Raw genomic sequence first — 14,337 nt, 5'->3', positions numbered from 1 at the left:
TGGAGGTTTTATTTTTTATTTGTTTTTAAAACGAATGTCTGCGCTAACTGGATAATTATAAGATCTGTTTGTCTTAATCAGTGACAGGATGACACTCGAGTTAATCTCAGCATGTTAAATCCATGACAAATGTTGGAGGGCTAAATATCTCAAGCAGAAATTTAAAGGCCTCGACAAATAAACCACCTATCATGGCATGTACTGATCTGATACTAGCAGTTTCATTTATTAAAGAAATTGGTTTCCTCCTCTAGGTTTAGTTTCTGTTATCAACTATGTTTTTATTGGCCTTGTTAAAGATTTCGGTGCAGTGTCTCATCATTGCCGACTAGTTGACTCATAATGACATTCTTAAAAAGATTGAATTTTTCATATACAACTGCACATATTTCGTATGTATAGTATTACTCCTTTAGCCCAATCTTGATAACATTACTACTTGGTGACAAAAGTAGCTAAAGCTACAATGAATTTAAATTAGTGAGAATTAAGTGGGAAATTACCGGTAATTTCCCAGTGTGTGTTTTTCTACTTGTATGAATCTCATTTGATCTATACTGACTCGTAAAATATTTTGGCATAACCTTTCATAGAACTTGCTAGATAATAACTTAAAAAAACCCACAGATCTTATGCTCAATTTTCTGCATTGTAACTTATCTCATGCTCCAGATTATAACTATTGTTATGCGAATCTGTAATGCGTTCAAAGCTTGTAGTATGAAACTTGTGTTTGGGACACTTTGTAATATTTCTGACCAATATGGAGCTCAAAATATGCTTCAGGGGTTGGTCAACTGTCGTCTTTTCCCCACAAGCAGTCTGCACACTTGAGTCTGCCTTACTATACCGTCAGCTTCTTAAAAAATATTTTCAGCTTTCTTAGCATCATGCCAACGTATTTCTCGTCCAGCGCACCTTTTTAAACATATCACAAAAATAAAATCTACATCTTTGCAAAGATGAATTTGGAGAATGTGGCTGCAAGGCATTGTCATGATTGACTGTATTCAACCTATCTGCTGGCATAAAGGTTTTGACAGTAATGTAGCCTTCATAATGCAAGGTTTTTCAAGTGAATGTTCATTAGCTAATCCTCTTGGGTTTGGTGTGACTGCTGGTGCTGGCTACTGTTTGCGGCTGGGTGAGTCGGTATCTGACCAGATATATTTGCATATTCTATTTGCGGCTAATTGGTGGCCGTCAATGCAAATAATGAGGTTGGCACTGATGATGTCGGCTATGTCTTTCGTAGTTTTATCCGTCGTATTCGTCGTTGCATTCGCCGTCTTCTTCGTCGTCGGAATCTTTACATCGTTGTACGTCGATAATGGGGAACTTGGAGAACTTCGCGTACAGGCAACTGCACCCCCGGAAGTCGCTGCGTCTAGTTTCCCCGTCGCGGGCTAGGGGACCTGCCCCTAGTGACGTCGGCAAAACTGCGACGAGTCGGTGAATTGTAGTGCGCAGGAGATGGAGAAGGAGAACGCGATCGGGCAGTCGTATTTTGCTGCTTAGTGTCCACAAGAGTGTCGTCGTATGGAGAATAGGAGTAGTTGGCAGTAAAGCTTGAGTATTGGGCAGCGCGATAGTTGTTCCTTTTGTGGCAAACTCGATAGACGTGTCCAGCTTCGCCACAATGGTAGCACACTGGTCGACGGTGCGCCGCAAATCGATTTTCCGACGCTGAGAGTTCGGTGGCAACTCTCCACGGAGCCAAGTATTGGCGCGCGTATATCGAAGATACGGCATTGTCGGTGCTCGCGTGATCGGCTGGGTCGGTAGAATCGACTGGGGTGACGATATGGACTCTTTAGCGTAGGTGATGGTCTAGTTGTGGGTGTCAACGGCGTCGAAGTTGCGTTGATTGGACAGCGAACAGCCTCCGCATAAGTAAGGCGCCGCAGCGCGTTACCACAGTCTGGCGATGAAAAAGCTTGCCAGACTTCTTCCCGGACCACATCAGCAACAAAAGATAACGTTGGCACCGGTTCCATAGGCGCACTAACAAATTCGAGCTGCCGAAGCTCTTCTTGCACAACCTCTCGGATAACTTCATGCAGAGGCTTGTCATTACTCGCAGCCAGTACGGAAGTGGTCACCGCCGAGTTACTCATGTCATGCTGGCGGTATCGTTGCTGTAGGACCCGTAGGCTGTAGCCTCTTTTGTGAACTCCGCCACTGTTGTTGGTGGATTTCTCACAAAGCTGGTGAACAGTTCTTTCACTCCCCGCAAGAGATACCGCAGCTTATTTTCCTCTGGCATGTCGGGGTCTGCCCTACGGAAAAGACGGGCCATGTCTTCTGAGAACATAGCAACACTCTCATTGGGTTTTTGAATGCGGATTTCAAGGAGACGCTGCGCATTTTCCCTCCTGTCGATGCTTGTAAATGTATCCAGCAGCTGTGTGCGGCAGTCATCCCAGGTGGCAAAGCTCCTCTCCTGGTTGACGTACCACGTACGAGCATTGTCCTTCAGATAGAAATAGACACTCGAGAGTTTGTCCTCCGAGCTGGTCTTATGGTTGTACTTGGCGACGCGCTCGAACTGGTCTAGCCAATCTTGGACGTCTTCAAAGGCATCACTATGAAAGCTCGCTGGAACCATAAGATTCTGCAGTGTTACTTGCAATGGAGCCGCGGTGGCCATGGTAGTTGCAGGAGGCACGCGATTTTTTGAGGTTTCTTGCAGGGGACTAGACTCGGGCGCTAGGCCTAGCAGGTGGCGACTGAACTGGTGGAGTGGTGTTTCGATACGCGATGGCGATTCCGGGCTCGATTGTCAGCTCCGTGTAGGGTTGCCAAGCATGAAGGATGAAGAATACCCAGCACCTCCACCAGTGTAATGACGTGGGATTGACAAAGACGCTGAGCAGCACCAACAAATACACTTTGGAAAAACCAACGTCTTCGTCTTCACGCTTAACCTAAAAACCCCCGCTACTTCAACCTCGTCCCCACTGGCACATACCCGCAGCAATATAGTTGTTCCAATATATACATAAACGAAGGTTATATGTGTGCCAAATAAAAGTACCAGCAAGCAGGTATATACAACCATCGTATGCTGGCCAACAAAGTAGTGCAAGTAAGCACACCTCTGTTCGGCGTAATAAAAGAAAATAGATTCCTAAATGAGCATGTAATGTCAGCTCACAAGTATACTTCCAAAGCACACCGAGCTGTCAGTTACTTTGTTTAAAAAAATTTTTTTATGGAATAGCTCACTATATTCAACAGATTATTTCATTGACTATTTCTTTAATTTGCCGTTCAAAATCAAAATGTCAGTTGCGTCTCTGACTTTTTGGCTTTCTTGTCTCTACACACACACTGTTTCTGCCCTAATGTAGCCACACCTGTTCGTGTGCTTCAGTGCTCAATGAATCTCGTTAATTCCCATTTAACAAAAGTTGAGTGTTCTATCACCTACAAAGCAAGACATAACTAACGAAACAATATGTGCCACTGGGTGTGTGCCAATTTTTGACTAATCCTTCATGATAGTTATGTGTCAACGTGACGGAAAACGTACAGAATGTTTAAAATGGTGCTTGCTGCATGTCGAACTTTTCTGTGCGTGTACACCTCTTTCGCAATTCTTACCTCAACAAGCATCATACATGGCCGGTATCCTCATGACATCACAGCGTAGATGTTAGACACTGCGCATCTGGTGTTTGCACTTAAGCATATTGCACTTGAGTGGTACAGTGCATTAACTTAGATTGCAAGAGGATAAAGTTGTGAACTTTGTAGTGGATGAACATAAACATTGCATCGTATTTCGTGTTGCATGTGTTGAATGTAAACATAGTTGTTTGCATTGCTGTTAGTTCTATAGCAGTTAACTAACTGCTTCGCTACATGTAGGTTGCAATGCATGCGTTGAATCAGCATACGTATTGTCACGTAGTAGTGACGCTGAAGAAAACAGTCGTAAACTGTACAACGGAACTGGTTGTTTATTGGGCGAACCTGTGCCCACAAAAGCAAGGTACACTCAAAGCACAACGAAAGCGGCGAACACAGTCGGCGGTCGTCGAAAATCTGATCAGCGGCGAGACGCGTCGGCTTTTATACCTGAGTCATCGAAGGTTCCAGATTAATCCCTGATGCCCGCGTGTCTTCCAGAAAGTTCTAGACAATTCGCGTCGGTCACACAATCAGATAACATAAGCGTCGGTGATAACAGGCAACGAAAAGAAGCATCGATAACGTTCTAGAAACTTCCGATACAGGCGCGTCCTGCGCCGAGCGATAACGTTTAACATTTGTTAGCCGGTGGAAAGCGGCCACCGGTGAAAGATAAACATGTATACGTGTCAGTTGTTTTTGTTTTAGGCAAGCCTTGCGGCAGAATAACATTTCAAATGTCTTTTTTTAGTCATTTTATCCCTAGATGTCACTAGTAAAGCTCTCGTTTTGTGCTCAGGCTTGGCCTAACATCGCCGCACACATTACGGGAAGCTGCTTTCTTGGCTTCCCAGTCCCAATTTGGTATGATGCTTTTTCTTTGTTTTAAAATTGTTCCTGCATGTTTATACAACTTCAACTATCTCAAGTATTACAGGAGGTACAATACAATATAAAACAACTAGACTATTGCTATTTAACCCTTTCCATCCCAAGTACTGCAAGTGTTCATGTCTGCAGTGTGCCAAAGGTTTTCTAAAGTATCAAATTCAATCTGTATCTCAGTAACTCATTGCCAGGCTTTACATTCAATTTATACGTTACTCCAAATATTATGAACCATTTTGATCAGAATAATAAAAGAAAAATAAGTCATTGTGCTAATTAGGGGTTTGGCCTATTCGTTGCTGGCGTTGCCATTCAAGCATACCCCACAGTGAATATATAAATCCTCCAAATTTTTGTTCGAAGCAGCTCTTGCATTTCGGTGTCATTCAAAACTGGGTGTGCTACTTGGGCCCAATTCTGCCGTGATGAAAAGCAGGAGACCCAAGCTTGAAGATGAATGCAAACGATACTGACAGATTTAAAGACAGACAAGCTTTGTCATGCCACCTTTCGTAGGTAAAAAAAGCTGCTGCACCATTTCAGCGTAACCAACTTCCGTGTAGATAGTGTAATTATCTTGTGAAAGGCAAGGATTTTGTAGAGGCCATGACATGGATTTACTGACTATTGGGGCTGACCCTTGGATGGTGTCTTGTACTTCATGTAAAAATACCCAGCTGCGACTGTTGGTCCCAAGGAAGAACTGTTTCTGTTGGTTCCAAGGAAGGCTGATATCTCCAAAACTGGTTCCTCTTGGTCAGCAATTCCATTGCATTGCTGACTGACAAACACACAAAGCAACCAATCTGGCAGATAACATTTGCAGTTTTGATAATTGAAGTTTGATAATTGGAAGGTATCGTGATTAGAAAATTCTGTGTTCAGTTTCTCAGAACATGGAACTGAAGGAATGGGTGAATCTGAGCTGTTACAGTATTTTGCGTGCCTACCTGCCATGAAAAATAAATTGAGCATATGCGGTATCTGCTGCTTCATGCACCGGTTGTATCTATAAAATCTGACAACTTTTCATTTTGCTTGTCACAAATTTGACCAGATGAACGGCCTTTCTTATAGCACTGGATGTAGTTAAGGAAATAATTAAACGCTATATATTGCGGCATTTTGTCACCATGTTTTTTTTCTACTTCTAGGAGAAGCAAAAGTACTCGGTTAGTACTCGCTTCGATATTTGATGCTCATATTTTTCAAATATTTGTATTTGATATGGCTTGAAAATTTTACTATTCAGACGCCTCACTCCCCCATTATTTTGCCTACGAAATGTGTTTGCAGTCCACTAAAGTATTTCTGTGTGTACAAAACAATTCATGCCATTACAATTCGACAGCGCCATTGATGTGAACTGATCCTATGTGTTCAAGCACCGAGGCTATGCACAAACTTCTACAATGTTTGCCTATCCACCAGGTGAGTCTTTATAGTCATGTCATGTGATTTCAATCATCAACCTTCTCTTTCATCCTGTGTTATGCTCTAGATGTGCTGTAACTTTAAACATGTAGCCCAGCACAAGTAGGAGAAAGTCCAGCTGTGACATAAAGTGATTTCTACTGACTTTTTAAAAGGAGCAAAGCTAGTATTCAAGAACATGGCATAGGTTGGGTAATGTTACTCTCACCAGCGTACTCTCACCTGAGATCTTTGTGCTGGGGTTAGAAATGTATTCTGCAAACAAACACATTTAGTTAAAATTCTGCACAACTCAGGAAGTCCCTTCCATAGTTGTGAAAATTGTCTGTTATCTCCACCATAGCTGATACATCATTTAAGAATGCTATAACCAATTGTTTTGAAGCGACCTGCATTTTCTCATTATGTTTGTTTCTGCCTAATCAGTTCTTATCTTTATGCGCTGGATGAAGGGAAGCAGCTGATCAGAGGGTGCTGATAAGGCATTTTGTCAAAACCTATGTGCCTTTGACCTCTGTGCTGACGTGTGTTGATTGGTGCCATTATAAGATTTAGTTGCACAATAATGCCTCTGATATCCCGAGTGTTGTGTTGTGTTTCCATAATACGTGTTTCCATAATATGCAGGGTCTCTGTTTTCCAATAAAACTGGTGCAGACTAGTTTCTTGCTCTTTTACACTGCATGGAACTTGTGTATGGCTGTTTACGTATTTGTGTAACTTGTACATCTGTTTTGAACTCTACTATATTTCAAACTATTGAGGCGAATTCCTTTGGTCTGTGGAAGGTTGGATATTAACATGAGTCAACTGTGCAATACTTTGTTTCATGCATAGCAGGCAACACTACGAAGGCTAGAGAGGCTTCTCTCGCTGCTTACATAGGCGAACCAAAAATGAGTACATCACAGATAAAAGAAAAGCAAAGATATGTGTCGTCTAATTCGATGTAAAATTAAGTGTCATACTTTGATGTCTCCAAATATGATGCATTTATTACAAGAAAGGCGACAGAGATCTCAGCGTACTACCAATCAAGTGGAGCAACATTTTTCTACAACGAGCATTCGCAGCGCATCACTTGTGCTCGTGACCGAAACGTAGTAGATTGCATACTGGAAGCACAAAGGTGCACAACTAATATATGACTTGATATTGTTGGGGACGCGAGTACGCGCGGAGGAGAGAGAGACGTCTCGACGGCGTGAATCCCAAATGTCCTGGTTTTATTTTTCTTTTGCTTCAGCGGGGGCCCTTGGGGCTGCTCGCCCTTTCCACTCGTCACTATTGGTGGAGAGTGGAGGACACGGGGACACGGGGTGCAACTGGTATGGCGGTTAGAAAGGTTTCGGAGCTGCGCTCGCGGCTCGCCCTTGCCTGCACGTTGTGGCCCTCTCGCGGCCACTACAGCACTCCCCCCTTAGTGAGTTGCCAAACGGAGTGATCAAAGGTCCAGGCGAGTGGGGGCTCTTGAGCACCGTCCACTTTGCGTACGTCGCGTGAGCACCTCTGGAGCTTGCGTTGCAGCTGGGGGCCCTGGCGAAGGAGGGGGCTCTCTTGGCGGAGACACCGCGGCGGCGTCGCTGTCCATGTGTGCTGGCTTGACACGGTCAAGTGACACAACCTCTTGGCGGCTGCATTTATCGATGGTGACATGCTTGTCCCCAGGGCAGATGACCTTAGTGGCCGCAACGTGCAGGCAAGGGCGAGCAGCGAGCGCAGCTCGCCCTTGCCTGCACGTTGTGGCCCTCTCGCGACCACTACAATATAACTTTAGGTCAACAGGTTGTATAGTTGTAATGCATTAAGTAGTTATTAAAGATATTTCGGCTGTCTGGGGTATTCTGGCAAATGGGGGTGGTTTGGGTGGATTGGTGGGTGAGCAGAGGCGTAAATGTGAGTGGCTGGGCTGGTGGTGCCACCTGGTGGGGTAGCGCCCAACCAGATAAACCTAGAGCTACGTGATACACACAGTTTACGTGATATCACTGATGCGTGAATCAGTGCAATAGTCAAAGCCGCATTGTGATCGCTTTGTCGAAAGCTTTATACGGCAGGATTATATGGTAGAAAAGGTGATAAGGATGATAGGCGCTGCATTGTAGCATGTTGCGACAGAAGTAACAATGGGAAACCAAGCTGCTTATCCCATGTGGAATGCGGAAAAGCACAGTGAAAGAGGAAACAATTCTTCATGCTGCTTGCGTCCAGCTTTTGACTAGATCGTCATTGTGGGGCTTGCAATCACTGAACCAGGCTTACCGGCGTGGGCATCAGATGTTTGTGACCACTAGTATGATTTCCGTATGTGCAGAGGTGCCTTGTAAAGAAACCCTACGCTAAGAAGCTGCATTTGGAATAGTCACCCTAAAAGAGAATGTAATTGGAGATTTTTTGCTGAATAAGGGGAATTCTGGTAAGACATTGTATTTACAGGGTAGGCACCTATCTGAAAAAGCAAGAAAGGCTGGATACAAAATTTTTCTGTGGGCACCCCTTAACAGTAGTGCACCCAGGATCTCTGCGAAGGGGCGGTTAAATTTTTTTTTTTTTTTTTTTGGGGGGGGGGGGGGGGGCTGGAAGCAAGCACTTTGCATTATATGCAATTTCCTTGCTTTAGCCAGAGGAATCCAACAGCAAATAAAATGCCTAATAATTATTGCGACACCAAGGCAGGGGGACGATGTTTATTTCTGCAGCGTTTTATTCAAAGTAATTTAAGAGTGAATGCATAAATACAAGACAGTGATAGTGTTTTTGTTATTCAGAAAAATTCGACCTGAAGCCACCTCCTGAATTTTTATGGCAATGTGAACAGAGTGCTGAAGGTACACGTTGGAATGGTGGGGCTGGATGAAGGTGGGGAGGGGGGGGGGGGGTCAACTCTGCCTCGGGGGTTACAACCCCCCCCCCCTGTTGGTGCACCAATCCATTTTGACATTATTTTTTTTTATTCATGTACCTTAAAGGCCTTTTACAGGCATTACATGGGGGGGTTGAGAAAGACAGCAATGACTGAACAATATACATAGCACCACAAGTTAAAGGAAGAAATCCTACATGGAATACAAAATACATGATCACAAATACACATACAAGTTTGAATTACAAGATTAACAGATAAGTTGTGGAAAGGCTTTTATTTATCAGTATGGATCCAGCACTTCAGTTGATTAACAAAAGCATCGTGATTGTTGTCAGAAGCGATTTCAGCTGGCAGTCTGTTCCAATGATAGATGGCAAGCAATAGTGGTGACTAATGCATAAGTTTAGTGCAAGTGAACTTTGGCTGCAATTTAAAAGGGTGATCTAATCGGGGAAAGACGGGAAGGGCCTGTTTGATATGGGCTTCTGTGAATGCCGAGGGATTATGATATAGTTGGTGAAAGTGAGATAGCAGTGAACAGCTCTTCTTTTTTTGAGCATGCATAAATTAAGGGATAATTTTATATCAGTTACTCTGCAGTAACGAGAATATTTTTCCTGACAAATCTAGCAGCCTTATTCTGTAGCGATTCGAGTTTGTTGTTGAGGTGTTCTTGATCCGGATTCCAAATGATAGCAGCATATTCCAGTTGTGGTCTAACCAAAGTGATGTATGCTAAAAGCTTGGTCGCCTGGTTTGCAGAGTACAGGTGGTGCCTGACAAAGCCGAAGGTTTTGGACACCTTGCTACTTATGTAATCTAAGTGCTGGTGCCACGTCAGGTCTGAAGAAATGTGAACGCCTAAATATTGTACTGTGGACACTTTTTCAATGGCTGCATTATTGGCAGTGTAATTAATATGAGAGATAGAAATATTTGGAGTACCACAAACCCATGATTTAAGGAGGCGAACATTGCCTGACAGTATAGACACTCTCTCCACTTGCCCCTGTCTAGCCTCTGCAGGCGAAATTTCTTCCCTGCGTTCTGAGCCTGAAGATAACGTGACAGATACATCACGGGCCCTGCCTTCTTGTTTCTCTCTTGTGTTTTTGCTGAGCGGTGCACAAGCTGTTGCGTTTGTCTCTTGTTTCACACAGTGCACGATTTTGTGCGCTCTGCACAAGAACACCTGATTAGTGGCATTAAATGGCCAGACCTGGTGAGGGGCACTCTAAGAGCCTTTATGATTCTCCTGCAGACAGTGCTCGAGATTTCTGGTTGAGATAGCTTGTTAGTTTAATGGGTCTTCCTTCCAAAGCATTTGATGTTTGCTCCTAACAGCCTGCATTCGTTAGTTCACACCACCATAGATGTGTCTTGATTGTTTGGGTTAAAGGGGCCCTGAAACAGTTTTTGAATATATTAAAAAACTTTTACAATCTGTTAATGAGGCTGTTGTGAACATGTGAGGAAAATAATATTACAGTGCAGGCAGCAGGGAATTTACAATCGCATGTCAAAAGTGGTGAAACATCTCTTGCTCTCTCCATCACAATGTCATCACGCAGCTGGACCCACCAACAACTATTGGCTGATTTTGTGAATGTGAGAACATTCTCAGTAATATAATTATGGCTCATTTTGGTTAAATAAATGAAAAATATATACATATATTATATTTCTGCAATTTCAAAATGGCAGAAAAGTCATTTCAAATTTGCGCTTCCGATCTACAGACACGCAGTTTGCGTAGCGTAGGTACAGCAGTCACCACGGGGTGCTACCATAAGCCATATCGCCGCTGAGACGTTCATCCTTTCGGCGGGGCTGGCGGGGTAGTGCTCCCTTACATGCCCTTGTCATCTCCCCTGTGTAGCTTCCAGCGATCTACTGTAAATGAAAAAAAAAGAAATAACGCCAATCATCGGTGCAATAACTACGCCGAACTTTACTTGTGCTTGAAGGACTCAAAATGTTTTGCCACAGGAGATCCATGAGGCGACGTGATTTCATAGTGATTGTCATTCTGTGATTAGATAAAAAAGTGTTTCGGGGCCCCTTTGTTTTACAGTAGCTGCACATGGAAGTATTCATTTCATGTGCTGCTCCTCTATTAGACTGCCTGTCCTCTTATGGGCTCGAACACAGTGCTGCTTGCTGCTGTCAACACATTGTGCAAGTTTTCTTTCTGCTGTGCAAAGTGTTTTGCAGTGTTAAGACATTGTGCTAGCAGTTTTCTGCCTGTCTTTCTTTGTAAGGTAACAAGCGCTCAGAGAGTCAGCTTTTGAACACTGCTATATACATATCTAGGTTATGTTAAACTTCATTTTTTGGGCATAAAATACCAGCTGGAATTTCAGCAATACTCGGTGCAGAGCAGACTGATGTAATATTTAGTATAACATGTAGAGAACTCGCCCTTAGTAAGTTTGGATTGTAGTACACGTAGTTCTTGTATATGCAGGACCTTGACCTCTGCTTGTAATCAACACCATTCCAATTGCGGAACTGGAAGGGAGCTGTTACTACACTTAGCACTGAAGTGTGTTGACCTGCAGCACTAAAGGTACAAGTTTTATCACATATTAAACATTTCTGTATTTCTCCTCTTGTAAGGTCTCTAGAAAGTGTTCTCTGTGGTCAATTGGTGAATCACTGTAGACAGTAAGGGCATAGAATGTGACTATGAGAAAATGAAATGGATGCCACTAAAAAGTGCATTTTATTCAAAAGATTAGATGCAGCAGGACAAAGTGTACATGCATGAAAACTCTCATATATAGGGTGTTTCAGGGAACATTCTCAAAAATTTTTAAAGGTTGCCTGTGGCAGATAGCCCAATTCTAGTTCATGAGCGACCATGGTCTACTCGAAGAGGCGGACATAACTTACACAAAAAATTGAAAGCATAATCGACTAATTAAGAGAAATTCACTATTTAAGTTTTTAACTAATTACCTTATGGCTCATATTGTAATTTACAAATTGTAGCCGGGAAGTTCGCAAGGTGGATCCACTTGGAACGAATCTTCAGGATAACACCAGTTTCGAGATATTAATTCCCGAACTTCGCGAAAAATGCATTGGCTTTACAGTTACTTTCTTAAGAAAATGTTGTTTTATGCATTGAAGCACAAAAGCAACTGGAAAGACCATGCATTTCTCCAAGTTCAGGAATTATATGCATATATTTTTTTTTCATTCAGCAGTTCTTGAACACTGAGCATGGTAGCACTCGGGCATGAGCAAAGCTTACGCGCAATTACATAGGTATGCAGTCATGCTGCTGCCTAAAATAAATGTTGCATGCATTCGTCATAAAAGACATGGCTCACTCTGTCAGGTTAGTTGTACTGTACTTGTTAAGAATATTGTCATGTTGTAGTGACGGTTTTTGCGTCCCGAATCGGCAGGGCGCATTCTTTGGGTGCTTCCCCCGATGCTACCCCTTTCATCAGCGGCCGCCTACCTGGCGACGTGGCCCAACACCGCCTCTGACACCATGACAACGAAGCTTACTCGGTAGCATCCGCAACCGCCACCCTTCGTGGAAGCGGCGACCAGCACGAAGGTCACTCTCCCGACCCTGGCAAGACAAACGTCACGGAGAGCACGAAAACAAGTCGACGACTTTCGTGGTTTCATGGAAGGAGTGTGAATCCCCTGTTTCCAGATTGCCTCGTCCTTGCTTCGAAGGTTGGACATCAGAGGCGGAGTTTTGTGGACAATACAACCCCTCTGATTGGCCTCATCAAGGCCATCAAATTCCCTTGTGTAAGGAACTAGGGAAGACGACTGCTTTATAAGCGGTGTGAGGGCTGGGCGTGATGGCTGAGGCGTGAAGGCTGAGGCGAGAATAACAGGGTAACGAACTATTTATTAGAGGGCATAGTGGAGCGCGCCAAGAACCGTGACCGTCCATTGCGGCGGTCGTAGCGAACGAGAGAGACCCCTCCCTCGCTTGGGCTTGGTGTTTAGTCGGCGTAACAGCGCTGTAGGTGGCGCTAGTGATGAGATAGGTGGCACATGCGGGCGCTCACATCCCACCCCAGTCTGACGAACCACGTCTCGTGGTCAATTGCTTCTGCACTGTCACACGCACGATACCACACCCACACACATGCGCGGAAACGCTGCAACTTCACTTGAGCACAAAGTCGTCGAGGTGGCTCGGTAGACATCGAGTGCGTTGGGGCCGTTGAGGCTGTTGCTGCTCTGTAGAGGCGACAACATTTGCTGCTGAGGCAGGCATGGTCTCTGCATTGACGACGGGCTGTTGCTCGATCACTGGAGAAACTGGTGGTACATAAGGCTTAAGCTGGGACACGTGCACCGTTCGTGGTTGATTAACCAAACGAGATGTCAAGCATGACACACGTAAAGCCCTAAATGTGGATGGTGTAAGCTGCTCGATGAGGCGGCAAACACCATTGAAGCGAGGTGCCATTTTCTCATTGGCAACCGGAGCCTGTCGTCTGACCCAGACCATATCACCGACAGTAAAGGTGTGAGAACGGTGGCTGCGGTCGTAGCGCTCTTTGCGTGCACCTTGGGCTGCTTCCGAATGGGCGGCTGCTTCGGAGCGCTGCACTGTTGTGTCGAGGATGTGCTCGGCAAGAGCGGAGTGCTGGAACGGACGATGTTGTTGAAGTGGAATCTTCGGTACGTAGCCATAGAGAAGCTGAAATGGCGTAAAGTTTGTGCTGGCATTCATGGACGTGTTTACTGCAAATGCTGCCTCTTGAAGTTTGGTAGGCCATGACAGTGGTTCCATTGCACAGATATTGCGGAGAGCTGCCAGGAGAGTTCCATTGCTTCTCTCGACTAAGCCATTGCCTTCAGGTCGATAGGCAGTTGTGAAATGGAGCTCCACGGAATGAAGACTCATGAAGCGCTTGAACTCATTGGATTCGAAGGCTCAGCCATGGTCCGAGAGGCAGTGGTCTGGCGTGCCGTAAGTGTAGAACACATTGTGCAAATGCTTGATAACATCGCCCGTAGACGTGGACGAAACTACTGCGGGCACGCTATAGCGGGTGGCAAAATCAACGACGTTGAGAATGTAGCGCTTTGAGTTTATGGGTGGCATGGTTACATGGTCAATTGCTATGCTGGAAAATGGAATGTCCGTGGTAGGCATTCTGCCAAGAAGACCTACACTGCGTGAGGTAGGGCGATTGAACTGTTGGCAGCACTGGCAGGATGACACATATCTCTCCACTGATCGGTCCATGTCAGGCGACCAATAACGATCCTGGACCTTGAGCAACGTACGCTTTGTGTCAAAGTGCCCTGCACCATCGTGTAATGCTTGTAGAATGGCAGGGCGCAGTTTGGACGGAACTACGACTGCATACGTTCCCGATGACAGTCGGCGGTATAAGATGTCATCTAGCTTGGTGAACTCGGCTGGGTCCTCTTCATTGGCTAGGCGTGAAAGAATCGTAGCGCACTCGGAATCTTCTTGCTGCATCGTAGCCAGTGACTGCGAAGACAGTGTGACAGCACCT

The 14,337-nt window shown here is 44.7% G+C and overlaps 1 protein-coding gene across 3 annotated transcripts in view; it reads left to right on the top strand.

The window, feature by feature from the left end:
* The window catches only part of LOC119463574 (uncharacterized), a 126,186-nt gene that overhangs the window by 83,470 nt on the left and 28,379 nt on the right, over positions 1 to 14,337 (top strand). The window contains exon 2 of one of the 3 annotated variants that reach the window (XM_049656023.1): positions 11,292 to 11,393. The exons of the other annotated variants lie outside the window; for them this stretch is intronic. The gene's annotated coding sequence lies outside the window, so the exon portion shown is untranslated. The remainder of the gene's footprint in view (positions 1 to 11,291; positions 11,394 to 14,337) is intronic. 3 annotated transcript variants of the gene reach the window in all.

This window comes from Dermacentor silvarum, chromosome 9, assembly GCF_013339745.2.
Source record: "Dermacentor silvarum isolate Dsil-2018 chromosome 9, BIME_Dsil_1.4, whole genome shotgun sequence".
NCBI lineage: Eukaryota > Metazoa > Arthropoda > Arachnida > Ixodida > Ixodidae > Dermacentor > Dermacentor silvarum.
This window is presented reverse-complemented; position numbering and strand designations above follow the sequence as displayed.